The sequence below is a fragment of the Hydra viridissima genome, unplaced genomic scaffold, assembly GCF_058129835.1.
Source record: "Hydra viridissima isolate aposymbiotic clone 2 unplaced genomic scaffold, HvirCarnegie_v1 scaffold_14, whole genome shotgun sequence".
NCBI lineage: Eukaryota > Metazoa > Cnidaria > Hydrozoa > Anthoathecata > Hydridae > Hydra > Hydra viridissima.
This window is the reverse complement of record NW_028324313.1, coordinates 5,066,446-5,081,079: the sequence shown is the minus strand read 5'-3', so window position 1 is coordinate 5,081,079 and position 14,634 is coordinate 5,066,446. Positions and strand designations below refer to the sequence as shown.

Below are 14,634 nucleotides of genomic sequence, written 5' to 3'. Positions count from 1 at the left end.
ATGGAGTAAAAATATTTTTACCTCTAAAGAAATTATTTTACCAAATAAAAGTGGTCAAAAATGTTTTGACATTAACACTAGATGTGTTATGGCACTTCGAGAAATTGGCAAAGGTCTTGCATCAATTCAGACCTTTTCGCGTATACTAAGTTTAACAGATCCTATAAATCTCAAAGCTTATAACGAAATTAACAACAAAATGTTAGATTCATACATGACTGCTGCTAATGAAAGTATAACCAGTATATGAAAGTATAAACTTTTATGGACCTAAGTACCGATAGTTTATTGATTAAATGTTTGCATGGAATGACCCAGAATGTCAATGAATCACTTAATGCAATGATTTGGTCTCGATGCCCTAAAAATCAATATTGCAGTCAAAAAATAATTAAAATTGGTGTTTGTTCAACAGTTATTCATTTTAATGATGGATTTAATGGGCTTCATAATGTATTTAAATTTTTAAACATTACTCCTGGAGCTTCATTTTGCATAAATGGTCCAAAATGAGATTTATGTAGAATAAAAAAAGCTAACAAGAAGTCAAGTAGTTCCTATAAAAAGCAAAGAAAAGTTTTAAGAGCTAAAAGAAAGGGTTTTATTGATGAACAGACAAACACAAATGACTATGAGTCTTATATAACTGGAGCATATTGATTTTTTTATGTGTGATGTTATTTTGATACTTGTTATTTTCTATTTATTTTCTTATTTTTGTTTTTCTCAGTTTTTGATTTTTGCCTATTTTTAGTCACCGTTTCCAGAATAAAATCTCCTAGGTTTTACAATTTGACCTAAAAATTTCCCAAGTTATTCATTTAAGTTTGATCTACAACCTGAACTAAAATGAAAGTTTTTTACTTTGTATTTTTTGAAATTTTGATATAAGAACTAACATAACTATAGTCACTTTTTGATATAAATGGTCTTTTATCTATAAAATATAAACTACTCAATAAATTTTATTGATTTTAGTTCAAATTGTTCTTCATAGTAATAAAAAACTTTTTGTAAAATTTTATTTAATAAGTAAATATGGTTTAAAAGTTATTAAGGAAACAGTAATTGGGGTATTTCGGGTCCCAACATGGTTTATTAACCCCGTAAAAAAACTTTTTCAAATTTTTTTGGTTTTTTTTCTTTTTTTATACCTGGACATCCTATTATATGCAGTAAAAAGTGTTTTAAGGTCAAACGTCAGCGACACAAGTTTGATGGTATAGGACCCCCTTAAATTAAAAAAAATTATTGTGACTTTAATATTCATATTGTAATTGTAAATTGCAATCTTAAAATGATTTTTATTATAACTTCTGATTATTCTTTTTGTTCACCGAGTTTAAGCGTTGCCACGTATGACCTAATGATTTACAGTTGGGGTAGTGTTTTTTGGTGCAAGGAAAATTTTAGTATGATAAATTCGTATTTAATGGCTATATACCTATGCACAAAGTCAAAAGGTATTTGATGTGCCTTCCAGGCATCGGCAGGATTTGCCATTCTTTTATGAGTAAAAATTGCGCTGAAAGATATACATAATTTTGCTAACGATAAGTGCGTTCTATTCAAACAAAAACACAAAAATAATATGTATATCAATGCATTCAAACCTTAGTGAAAACTTATTATAGGTCCTATGCTAATCCGCTATCGCTTTATCATCGGTTTGCCGCTGACGGACCGTTGTTCAAAAGTTGTCGATTTGCCGCCATCGGTCCGCTGCCGAACCGCCTGCAGCTTTCCGCTAACGGACCGATGTAAATACGATGTGCAAGCCTACACGGCAACGCAGCGGGCGGCCGACGTCGGCACGGCATAAGTGCTGACAGTGGTCCGTTGTCGGTCCGCCTGCTTAATGTTTGCTGGGATAACAAGGAGAATTACAAAATAAAGAAAACAGAAAAATGCTAGAATAAGATTATAGAAGAAATAGCATACAACTACTTTTTAATGACATCTTTAAAATTACATATCTTGCATTCACATTTAGACGTTTCAGACAAGTGGGTCTTTCCAAAATCCATGGCTACCCAAGTAGTAACCCAGCAAACATTACGATGTGCAAGCCTAAGCAGCCGGACCGACAACTGACCACTGTCAGCACTTATGCCGTGCCGACGTCGGCCGCCCGCACTAAGATTTGAATGCATTATCCCAGCAAACATTAAGCAGCCGGACCGACAACTGACCACTGTCAGCACTTATGCCGTGCCGACATCGGCCGCCCGCTGCGTTGCCGTGTAGGCTTGCACATCGTATTTACATCGGTCCGTTAGCGGAAAGCTGCAGGCGGTTCGGCAGCGGACCGATGGCGGCAAATCGACAACTTTTGAACAACGGTCCGTCAGCGGCAAACCGATGATAAAGCGATAGCGGATTAGCATAGGACCTATAATAAGTTTTCACTAAGATTTGAATGCATTGATATACATATTATTTTTGTGTTTTTGTTTGAATAGAACGCACTTATCGTTAGCAAAATTATGTATATCTTTCAGCGCAATTTTTACTCATAAAAGAATGGCAAATCCTGCCGATGCCTGGAAGGCACATCAAATACCTTTTGACTTTGTGCATAGGTATATAGCCATTAAATACGAATTTATCATACTAAAATTCTCCTTGCACCAAAAAACACTACTCCAACTGTAAATCATTAGGTCATACGTGGCAACGCTTAAACTCGGTGAACAAAAAGAATAATCAGAAGTTATAATAAAAATCATTTTAAGATTGCAATTTACAATTACAATATGAATATTAAAGTCACAATAATTTTTTTTAATTTAAAACAGAATATATAAAACATTAGTATCTATAGATTATTGCTTAACTTGCGTTTAGCGAACGTTTAAAATATAAAATAAATTTTAAACACATCTTTAAGTTTAGTTTATTCTCATTTCAATCGAAAACTAAATATGCTCGGAAAGCCATAATGTGTTGAAAATCGATTTACGTTGCAGTCTGCAGACTTCTAACATTTACCTGAAAGCAGACAATGATATATAATGAAAATATTGAAACAGTTAAGTTTAGAGCTATTACTACAAAGATAATAAACTTACCTTCTCAGCCCTTAAAAACGTTTTTGTTTAAAATAGTCTGATCATCAGTTATTGACAAATAACTCCAGATACTAAGTTTATCTACATTGAATAAATATAAATTTAATTTTATTATTTAAGCATAATTTAAAACATAAAAACAACAAAACCATTGCTTAATTATATTGCTACATTATCTTAACTAAGGAAACATCTTTAAAAAAAACTGTATAAAAATAAAGTCATAATGCGTGCCTTTTTTTAAAAATAAAACTTCATATAAGTAACCTTAAATACTCTACCTGATATAAGACCTGTACCAGAAAAAATCTGCGCGGACATTATAAAGGATATTTATCTAACTATTGTATTTCGATATTGAATGTTATGTATATTTTGAAAGTACATATATTAATATTTTTAAATTTCACTTAAGAAAGTTTGTGAAGTTTTGTACGTGAGAACGCACGCACTTTGCATTTTACACTCGACATCAGCTTTTGCACAGTCTTCGGCTGGACTTTCTTGGTAGCTCTCATCCATTTATTTTTGAAGTCTTTAATGTTTTTGGCTTCTTTTACATTGAACCTTAGTTTTCTTTTGACAAGAGCCCAATATCTTTTGATAGGACGTAGTTCGGGACAATTTGGTGGATTGCAGTGTTTTTCAACGAAATCTACTTTATGTTCTCTAAGCCAGTTTAAAGTTGTCCCAGAGTAGTGACATGATGCTAAATCGGGCCAAAATAACAGGTTACCCGTGTGTGTTCTTAAAAACGGCAAAAGACGTTTCTTGAGGCATTCTTTTATGTATATTTTGGTGTTAATTGTTCCCGTAGTCACAAAACAAGAGCTTCTTTCACCACATTCACAAATTGCTTGCCAAACTAAGAATTTTTTAGCGAATTTTTGCATTCCAATGCATTTATATTTGGAATTCAGTTTCTTGCGATTAATTGCTGAATAATATTGGTGTCCTGGAAGAGATCGGAAATATGCAGCACAATAAGTAAATTGTCAATAATCAAACAAGATTTTTTAGCACATAATTTTTTATAGAGCAGCTTTGAACATTGAATTGCGACATTTTCTTGCTTTTCTTCACAACGAGGAACTTTTTTCTTTTTATAAGGTTTATAACCACAATTTCTCTTTACTCTTTGTATAGTGGAAGCACTTGTCTTAAATTTATTCGCTTATGTTTGAACAGAGATCTCCGGTTTTCTGTCTAAGGCATCTTTTACCTTTTTACCAAGATCTCGTCTAACAAAATATTTTTCTTCCACTTCCTGATTTTCTTATGATTGTACCATGTCCTTAAATCGATTTACAACGCTCTGCACTGTTCTCAAAGCAATCAGCAGCTCTTTAGAAAATGTTTTGTTTGATACACCAGGATTTTCAACGAGAAAATGCAAAATATTTTCTCACTTTTTATCTTGATTTGATGACATTTCAATTAAAACTAATTGTTTTAATAACAGAGTTATTTAAATTTTGAACAACATTAATACAATCACATTTTAAAACAATTAGCTATTTTAAATGATGTACGGTTTCTGTAAACACCACATCAGAACATGCGCAGATTTTTTCTGGTACATGTCTTAGCAATTCCTATCAATACGCTTGAGGGGCTAATGAACAATAAAAAAAAATTGTTATTTCATTAAAAAAAATTATCTTTACTTTTAATTTTAAGTTAACAAATAAAATAGTATTTAAAAATGATATACTTATATGCCAGGTTGGAAATCAAACTGTGAAACCCACAGCAACTTAAAGGCAATGGTGAACCTTTTGCAAACCATAGGCCTAAGACACAAGTGCAGATCTGAAAAAGAATGAATCAAAGACAGAACACATCAATAAAAATATAATTTGATGAACTAAAATATAATTTGCACATTGAACATAGTTTTCACCATGCAAACAAAAACATAGCACGATATAATATACTATGAAAATACCTTGAAAAAAAAATAAAGAAAGCCAAATAGTTGAATGAAATAAAATGGTTTAGTAAATAAGTATACAATTTTTTCAATCAGTAGACAGACTCCAGAACTTATATTTTGGATTTCTTTCAAAAACAACATTGAAACAAATAACATTAAAATAATAAAATCTATCTTACTTTATTCACTGGTAACATTTAATATCACGATCAATTTAAATTCTCATTAACAATCTCATATACAAGAGGTTACAGTAAAAGGGAATGAAAATGAAAAACATGGAAACAGTAATATTTATTGCACAAATACTTTACTCCAGTGAGTTTAAAATATAAAATATTTAAAAATATATTAAATATTGTAAAATAAAGATAACAAATTTGTAAATAAAGATAACAACTTTGTAAATAAAGATAACAACTTTGTAAATAAAGATAACAAATTTGTAAATAAAGATAACAAATTTGTAAATAAAGATGTTTATTTTATTTAAAAATGTTATTCATCTTCAGAACTAAAAAATGCCTCTTTATTTAAAGGCATTGGAAAACTTGATGTAGGCATCAGTTTTTTCTTGGCCATTTTGTCCAAAAGCTCATTATTGAAACTTATATAAATTTACATAAACTATTTTATTTACTAAAGCTGGTATATATTAAAAAATACATATAATATAAATCGCTGGGTATATTTGGACATTATAAAAAATAATTTGAAATCAGATGCTGCTAAATTAAGGTTAGGAAATAATTGGATATTTCAACAGGATCGAGATCCAAAACACACTGCTTATGTTGTAAAATCATGGTTGCTCTACAATATTCCAAAACAACTGCATTCTCCTCCCCAATCACCAGACTTTAACCAATTAGAGAATGTCACCATCACCAGACTTTAACCAATTAGAGAATGTGTGGGATTATTTAGACAGACAAGCAGGAAACAGAATAACAAATGTTAACATGCTAAAAAATATCTTACTAGAAGAATGGAATAAAATTCCGTCTTCTTATACCAAAAAATTAGTGTCACTGATGAACAGAAGATTAAAAGCTTGTGTAAATGCCAATGGATTCTCAACAAAATACTAAAGATTTTTTAATTTTTCATATTCTTGTTTTTTTTACAAGTTTTATTTAGTGTAGGAAAACTTTTGTGACATTATAAATTCAAAAATTAAACTTTTTCAGTTTTACAAATAAATATTTTTATTTAGTTAATTATTTTTTATTTCTTGTACAATATATTCTTGTTACTTTGATATAAAATTATTTTTTTGCATTTAAAATGGTTTTTATTAAATGTTTTCTCTAAATTGTAAGGTGTACGAAAACTTTTGTGACTAACTCTGTGTGTGTGTGCGTGTGTGTGTGTGTGTGTGTGTGTGTGTGTGTGTGTGTATATAAATTAGTCTTTTTAATTTTGAGTCTTATAAATATATATTGAATCTATATCCATACTTTATATCAATATCTAAACTTAATATTATAAATTAACTTTTAATATTTATAAGCAATATTCATAGCTACATTTTATAATATAAAGTATAAATATAGATTCAATATAAATTTATATATATAATTTATATTTTAAGACTAAAAACTAATTTGATTTTTTTTTTATATCTTATTTATTTAATACTTACTGTTTTACTTAGTACATAATTTTATCAGAGTTATAAATATCAAGTAAACTATTGTTAAAAAATAAATGTAATAACAATTTTGAGCATATATTTAAACACTAATAAGCTTATAATCAGTGAATTTTTTATAAAGCAGTCACAATTTAAACATCGATCAATCTAAGTCTCACCAAAAGCAGGCATTTCAATTGAAATGCCTGCTTTTGGTGAGACTTAGATTGATCGATGTTTAAATTTCAATTTCAATGACCGAAGCTGGCATGCCGATTTAAAAACGTATCCACAACGAAGCGTTTTGCCGTTTTTCAGCCAAAGGCGGTAAGCCAACACAAAACGAGATAACGGTCTATCATCGGTTAACCAGCAGCGGCAATCCGCATTAGGCATCACAGTGGGCCAGCAGCGGCATACCGGCGGCGGCTTTACGCATCACGGTCCGCTGAAAGCATGTTTGCTGGGTAAACAACATTGGTGCGATATTTACAATATTGTAAACTATATGGTGCCAACTGTAACCCATTATAAAGTAGTTTAAAATTGTGGACATTGAAATTTAAAAAAACATAATACAGGTATAGTGCCCTTAAAAAGACAGTGCCCTTAAAAGGACAAAAAAGTTAAATTGCCTATAACTTGTCTTGAAAAGCACTAAACAAAAGTTGGGAAATTCAAAAATGTAAACAGACCATATAACTTTCAGAAAAAAGTCAAGTTATAGTGCAGAAATTAAAAATTTTTAAAAATTTTGTTCCAGAAGATTGTTTTTAAAAAAATTTGAGAACATAAAATGACTAATATTTAACATAAAACGAAAAATATTTAATTTAAGTCCGTAAACAAGAGTCTAAAAAGAGGCTATGAATAGGGCCCTTATAAGAATAGTAATTGTTTTCACTTGTTTAATAGGAACATATAGTTTTGGTTGCTTAAAAAGCACTGCTAAAATGTTAATATTTTTGTCTTTTTAAGGGCACCAAATATTTTAAACTTTTTTTCCAATTTTTTATACTTTTGAAGGAGAAAGGTCTCAAAAACAACAAATAAAACACTTTAATTTATAATGAATAATAAAAAAGATTCTCAATAATGAAATCTATTGGATTCCGAATCTTCAGTACTGTCTTCTTTATCATTAGACTTTCTAATTAAATTCTTTGCAGCGGTTTTTTTTTTTTGATAAACATTTAGGTAAAATCATAATTGGTCTTTTACCATCAACGATGCACTTGGATTTACCACATACTGATTTTATAACAATTCGACACATGGGACATTGTTTTAGCTTTGCAGCTTTGCAAATGCTATTGTCTTGAAATGCATCTTTCCTTGCATCTATAGAACAACTCAGCTTCTTCACTCTTTTTTTGTTTTCTGTCTTCTTTCTCTTGCACTTTCTTTTCTTTTGAGTTGTTAATAGATTCTACGAGTTTTAGCACATCTTGACCTTCCATGGAGCCATAGTCTTGAGTTACCCTTGTAGTTTCTTTGTGTATACCATTACTTTGAGCTGGCTTTATTTTTTGGATTGTCAAAAGACCTGGTGTTTCATAAAGATTGATGCTTTTTTCATGTAAGTCTGTAATCATGGTCTGCAATGACAAACCTTTTTCTCTCCAGTTTGAATCTTTCTTTTTCCAATACATTTGGCTATCTTTTCGTTTCATAGATATGGGAGAACTTATTTTGCTATTTAGAATTGTTGAAATATCAGTAACGTTAGGCGAAGCAGCTTCCTCGGCTAACATAGAAGCTTGGTGGAATTTATCACTTTGCATAAATGCAACATTTAAACTTTCATTAGTAATACCAACCTTCTTACCAGCTTTTTGTATCAATTCTGGTGTAGTCCACTTGTCCCACATACTTGTAAGAGATAACATAAAGGCTTCTCTATTAATTGTTTGATGTTGATTGAACAGATTTTCTTTTGCATTAGCATAGTGTTCATGAAGTGCCTTGTTAATTTGATCAAGTAGTTGTGTTACCCTAGTAGTGTCTGGAGGTGATATATGTAAATGTAGTTCTTTTTCTCTAAGAAATTGAAGTAAGGTATAATGGAAGCAAGAACTGTGACCATCGCTCAGTACAACAACAGGGCGAAGTATTTTTTTTGCAATCAAGTGTCTGTCGAATAATTTATAAAATGCAAGTAAGGATTTGTGATCTTGCGATCCATTCTCTGTTATCAAAACTAATAAGTTAGGAACAATTTGAATAGCACTCAGCGGAGCCATCTGATTAGTAATTCCTTGAGAACCAAATATTACATGGCAGATGCATTTTTCACCAAAATAATAATTTTTGTTAGCATGATCTCGAATTTTTAACAAATCCATAATGAGATTTGTTAGTTTCTGTTCATAGCTTCATAAGCACGATTTTTAACACTGTACATACTCAACTATAGTATCTTCTTCGTCAGCTGTTAGAATCATTAGATGTTTTTTCTCATTTCCTGTAAGAACTAGATTATCTAATCGCTTATCAATCACATTTTTTCTTTTTATCAATCGAAAATGCCCTGTTGATATTGCAGCATACCCTCGTTTTCCATTAACTTTGCACTACTCTACAGCTTGGTTTATCTGTTTGTATCTTTCATCTCGGTTAAACTGCTTTACAGCTGCTTTAGATTTATTCCTTGGCTTTTTTATTATAGAATTTTCATTTGCTGTTACTCTTAAGCTAAATGTTGGTTTCATTTTTACTTTTATCTATGATAATAAACATTTTAAACTATTAAAACAATTACTCTACAAGCACTGTAATGTAAAAATGCAGCACATAAACAATTGGATTTTTAAGTCTTTTTTTTTCAATTTCCACTAAAACAAGTAGCTGTTAACTGAAATATTAAGATATAAGAATTGTTACTATGTCAAAATAAACTTTAAGACATAAAGAGAAGAAAAAAGTATAAAAATAATGAAGTTATTTAAGAAAATGATGTTTTTGATGCTTATTAAGAGATGAAGTATTTGGGTAAAAATACATGATTTTTCTAATTATTTTGAAAAATAATAAAGTAATTCCAGATTTCCTTACATTATAAGATACATATATCTAGCAGATAATACTATACAAAATATCTCCACGATTGAGATAATCGTTAAGGAGATATCAACAAAAATAAGATTGTCTTTTTAAGGGCACCCAGCCAAAAATAGACAATTTTTAAGTACAAATAAAATAGTAAAAATAAAATTAAATAATGTTTTTAACCCTTAGGAAGAAATTATATGACTCTAGACAAAATAAAAAAATAAAAATTTCGAAAAAAATACTGCAACCAAATTTTTAAAAGCATATTTAAATTTGTTGTCTTTTTAAGGGCACTATACCTGTACCAGCGCACAGTGGGCCAGTAGGTGGACAAAATGGGAAAAATTTTAGTTGTCTAATCTTGAAAACTTATTTAATTTTAGTATCTATATATATTAGGAGAAATTTATTGATAATTTATTTATATTAAATCCCTTAGTTACCAGGACTCTAAGCATTTGAATATTGAAATTAAAAAAAAAAAAAAAAAAAATTTAAATAAGTAATTAACGGTGATATCAACTTTGTGTTATATTTCAATTACATCTACGTTTTTGAAACAAAAAATTAGTACATGTTATTCTAGAGTATTTAGAGATAAGAAAAACCAAATGTGTGAAATAAATTTGTCATAGCATGTTATCTCAGTTATACTTTGAAAATCACAGATTAAAAAAAAAAATTCCTTAAGAAATTTGTTTTTTGCCGCACTATAATTAATAATTACCACAATTTGCCATGTATTATCTTATATTTATTTGATCTATATGATGCTTCAATTGAGTTTTAATTGATTGCTCGTCCCCTTAAATCCCCGTTCAGATTTTATATATGTTTTAACTTGGTTGCTATGGTACTAAATTTTGCATGGCAACAACTCGTTTTTACATTAACGTTGTTTTAACAGTATTTTACATGAGCTAAGTACACAATATTGGGGGTATGTATTAAAATGAGATTCACAATTCTTATGAGATTATTTTTTTTGGTTAGTAAGGATACCTTACTTTGCATAGCATAGCAACAACATATTTTCGGTAGTTGTTAGTAATTTAATTACTAACACTAACAGTAATTTAATTACTTTTAATTTTAATTACTAACACTTGTAGTAACTTAATTAATAACAAGTATTAGTAGTCCGGACGGCATATATATTATAACATTAAACTTTTAAATACAAAATACTTGTTACAATAATAATTTAGATATGGTTTTATTAAACTTAGACATTCATAATTTTCTCCAAAAAAACAATCTTAGTATTTCAAAACAATATATTTCTGAAGATATATTAAAATTTATTCAGCCAAAATTTGCTGATTTTAAAGACGTTGATTTTAGACATGCTGTTCAACGATTTGTTTACTTGTATAAAAAAAAGTCGAAATCTGCAAACTATACTGTCAAAAATTTTGAAAAGAAGTTTGTAAGCTGGCTTAATGAATATTTAATTGTCAGAAAAAAAGACAATGAACCAACTGCAAGTAGACGTGGTCGAAAACCAGTTGCATTTGATAATAGTTCTAATAAAACTAAAAAACGGCGTGTATCTTGTTTAAGTGAATCTCATTCATCCAATGAATTATTTTTTGCTGCTAATAAAAAATTTAGAGATGAATCTATTATTATTGCTGCCAAGAACGTTTTAAATATTTCAAATACAGATAAAGCAACTAAATATTCAGCAGACGAAGCACTGGCTTTAATAATTGATGCAAGTCTGACAAAAGCTTCCTATCAATAGGTTAGAAGCGGAGCCTTGAAGAAAGAATATAACATTTACCCTGCTTACAATGATGTCAGAGATGCAAAATTGAAATGTTATCCTGCAAACAAAACAGTGGAGGACTATTCAGCTTCAGTTCCTTTAAAAGATTTAATAATTCATACTTTGATAAGAATCTGTGCAGTTCGGGAACCTGTGCTAAGGCATTTGATATTGAACGACAAAGCAATAAAAACAATGACACTAACGTGTAAGGCTGGTTTTGATGGTGCTACTGGCTAAAGTATTTATAAACAAGTTTTATCAGAACCCGACATTAACAGAGATTTAAAGCGTGAAGAATCATTATTTATTACTTGTGTAGTACCATTAGATTTGACTGGATTTAACAACAGCAACGAAAAGGTGCCTATTTGGAAAAATCAAAAGTCGTCCTCCACAGGCAATTGTAGACCCATAAGATTTGCATACAAAATGGAATCCAAGGAATCTGTGATTGAAGAAGATCAGTACATTAAAAGTGAGATAGAAAGCTTGGGAATGATTTTATTTGAGGTTTGTAGTTCTTCTATTGAAGTAATTTGTATTATTGAACATACAATGATTGATGGGAAGGTTCAAACGATATTATTGTTTTATAATTTTTTGATGCAATTTAAAGTTGACAATGTTTTCTTGCACTATTTTTGCTTTTAATATTCCTAAAACATTATTTACCTAAATACTCAAATGTTATTCAATATAGGTGGGTCAAAAATCCGATAAAATATTCAAATATCAATTTACCACTTTGTAACTAAGGAGAGTATCCGGAAACTAAGCAATATAAGTATCCATAGCAACTAAATTTAAAAAATTATCACTTTTGTAAGAAGTGTGATTTCATATTGGTACTCATGACAAATTTAGTGAATATAGCACTTATAAAATATCTGCAGATAACAAAAATAGGTTGTTGCTAAGCAAAATAAAGGTATCCATAGCAACGAAATAAAAAAATATTACCTTCATAAAAAGCGCAGACATCATATTAGTACTCATACTAATTTTAGTGAATATAGCTCTAATATTAAATTAGTTACGAATTTTGTCAAGTAAAAGTGAATTCTGGCCCACTGTGCAGCGCCGTGTTATCCAATTGGGTTAAGAGTTATAGCCCAGGGGCGGCAATAATCCAAGGACGCGTAAGAATTTATTATATTTATCAATCTACTAATTAATACATTACACTTCACCGAGTCAATAAACAAAATTGATTTGAGACAAATAACACTGTGCAACATATTTTTCAACACTTGTGAACATATTTTTCAACACTTGTGTTGTGAATAAAATATTTTACTAGCGTAGACTAAACTAAAAAATTTAAAAAGAAAAATAAACAAACAAACAATCAAACAGTCCCTGATAATTATATTCAATAAACTACCAAAACTGAAATAAACCAAAATTACACTCACATATTTTTCATTAAGTATAAAATAAAATCTTTATAACTTTTGCCAAAGTAAAATGAAATAATATTTATAACACATTTGTATAAAGTTTTAATACCAATTTTTTTTTGTTCAATGAAAAGATGTTTTTTAATTTCAAAAATCTAAAATTTAAACCTTAAAAAAAATAAATAAATAAATTATATCCAATAACATAATAAAATATTGGAAAGAGAATATAAATATTCAAATTTAACAGAAAATCACTAATGTATAAACAAAAATTGTGCTAAAAACATAACAAAAGTTTATTTCAAGTTGTTTCTAATAATTAATCACTTTTATCAAAGTTTGTCGTTTTTCATTTAACTTATTCAGTTGTTCAATTTAATTGAACCTAAAAAATATTTATAAAACATTTCATTCAATTAAAAAAAAATGTATATAGATGTATCTATCTATCTATCTATCTATCTATCTATCTATCTATCTATCTATCTATCTATCTATCTATCTATCTATCTATCTATCTATCTATCTATCTATCTATCTATATATCTAAGATACTTTAAAAAAACTTTATGAAAAAAAAATTTACTGTTTCAATCTATGATACTTGATATAATATTTTTACCACTTCTTCGCATAACTTCATTTATGATTTAAAAACAGTGCTTTTATAAAAAGAAAAAAATACTTGATATAAAAAAGAAAAATGGCTTCGAAATTTAAGATATTCTAAAAATTAAACTCTAATTAACTGTTTAAAGATGAAATGATAAAATAAAAATAAAGCACAGGTCTAATAGGAACAAATTTTAACTTTTAGAAAAAGCAAGTAAACCGTATTATTTTCCCACTGTTGATAGGGATGATTTAAATTTATTGTTGGCTTTGGTCTGGCATCCTCAGTTCTTCAAAAAGATTTTATTACTTTGTGTTTTACAACAAAATCTGAGAAAAACATCGATACAAAGTAGGAAAAATGAAAGTAGTCATTTACCAATGGATGAACTTTCTGAGGTGTTGGATAGATTTAGGGGTCGACCAGTCAGTCAGAGGGATAGGATACTGGACAAATAGCTTAAAACAAGTTGGGTTAATACTTTTGTCGTGTATGTGCTGAAAACCAGTTGTGGAAACGAAAAAGCAGTAGCTTTCTGAAAATGATCATGTTGAATTCACCATGACGAAAATTTCAAAAAAAGTTCATGCCCATTTTTAATTAATTTATAAATTCTTAAGAGCCATTGTCTGAGAAATCTAGGCAAAGTCTGGAAGTGATGTCTTCCAATTGTACTCATTTTTAGATATTTTGTAAAAATCAATGAAAGTTGGCCACTGGTAATTTTTTTTTCTAAAAATTTTATTGATTTTGGAGATATTGGGTCCCAAAATTTGGCCCGTTTTGAGAAAATTTTGCGCATGGAGTGCAATTGCTACTTTGAGGAGTAGTTTTAGCAACATGAATATGACAGAAACATTTCTTTTTAATTTTTTTACTAATCTGGGTAGATTTCTACAGTAAAAGTAAAAATTCAACATGATTACATTTTCAGTAGTCTAGAAATCGTTGTCCGAAACCGCAACATTTGAAATTTTACCCTAACTTTGAGCTCTTATATCTCTTTAGGCCAATACTTGCACGTAGTTTTTTTAGGTGTTTTTGAAAGACACTAAAAAAAATATTTTTTCAGAAGGTGCATGCACGGCTATGACCAAGAAGAAAAGCTTCAAAAACATCGAGAATACTGCTATCATAACGCGCCTATGAG

The 14,634-nt window shown here is 29.3% G+C and overlaps 1 long non-coding RNA gene across 2 annotated transcripts; it reads right to left on the bottom strand.

Annotated features, from left to right (window-relative positions):
- Positions 1–2,713: 2,713 nt before the first annotated feature.
- On the bottom strand, positions 2,714–6,530 carry LOC149878979 (uncharacterized). Of its 2 annotated transcripts, XR_016447036.1 has the most exons (4): positions 5,989–6,530; positions 4,786–5,899; positions 3,072–3,152; positions 2,714–2,991 (listed from the first exon to the last, which is right to left on the bottom strand). It is a non-coding gene; the product is annotated as an uncharacterized LOC149878979 (long non-coding RNA). The 2 variants fall into 2 exon arrangements; XR_016447035.1 differs by having other exon boundaries at positions 4,786–6,520.
- Between the last annotated feature and the right edge of the window lie 8,104 nt (positions 6,531–14,634).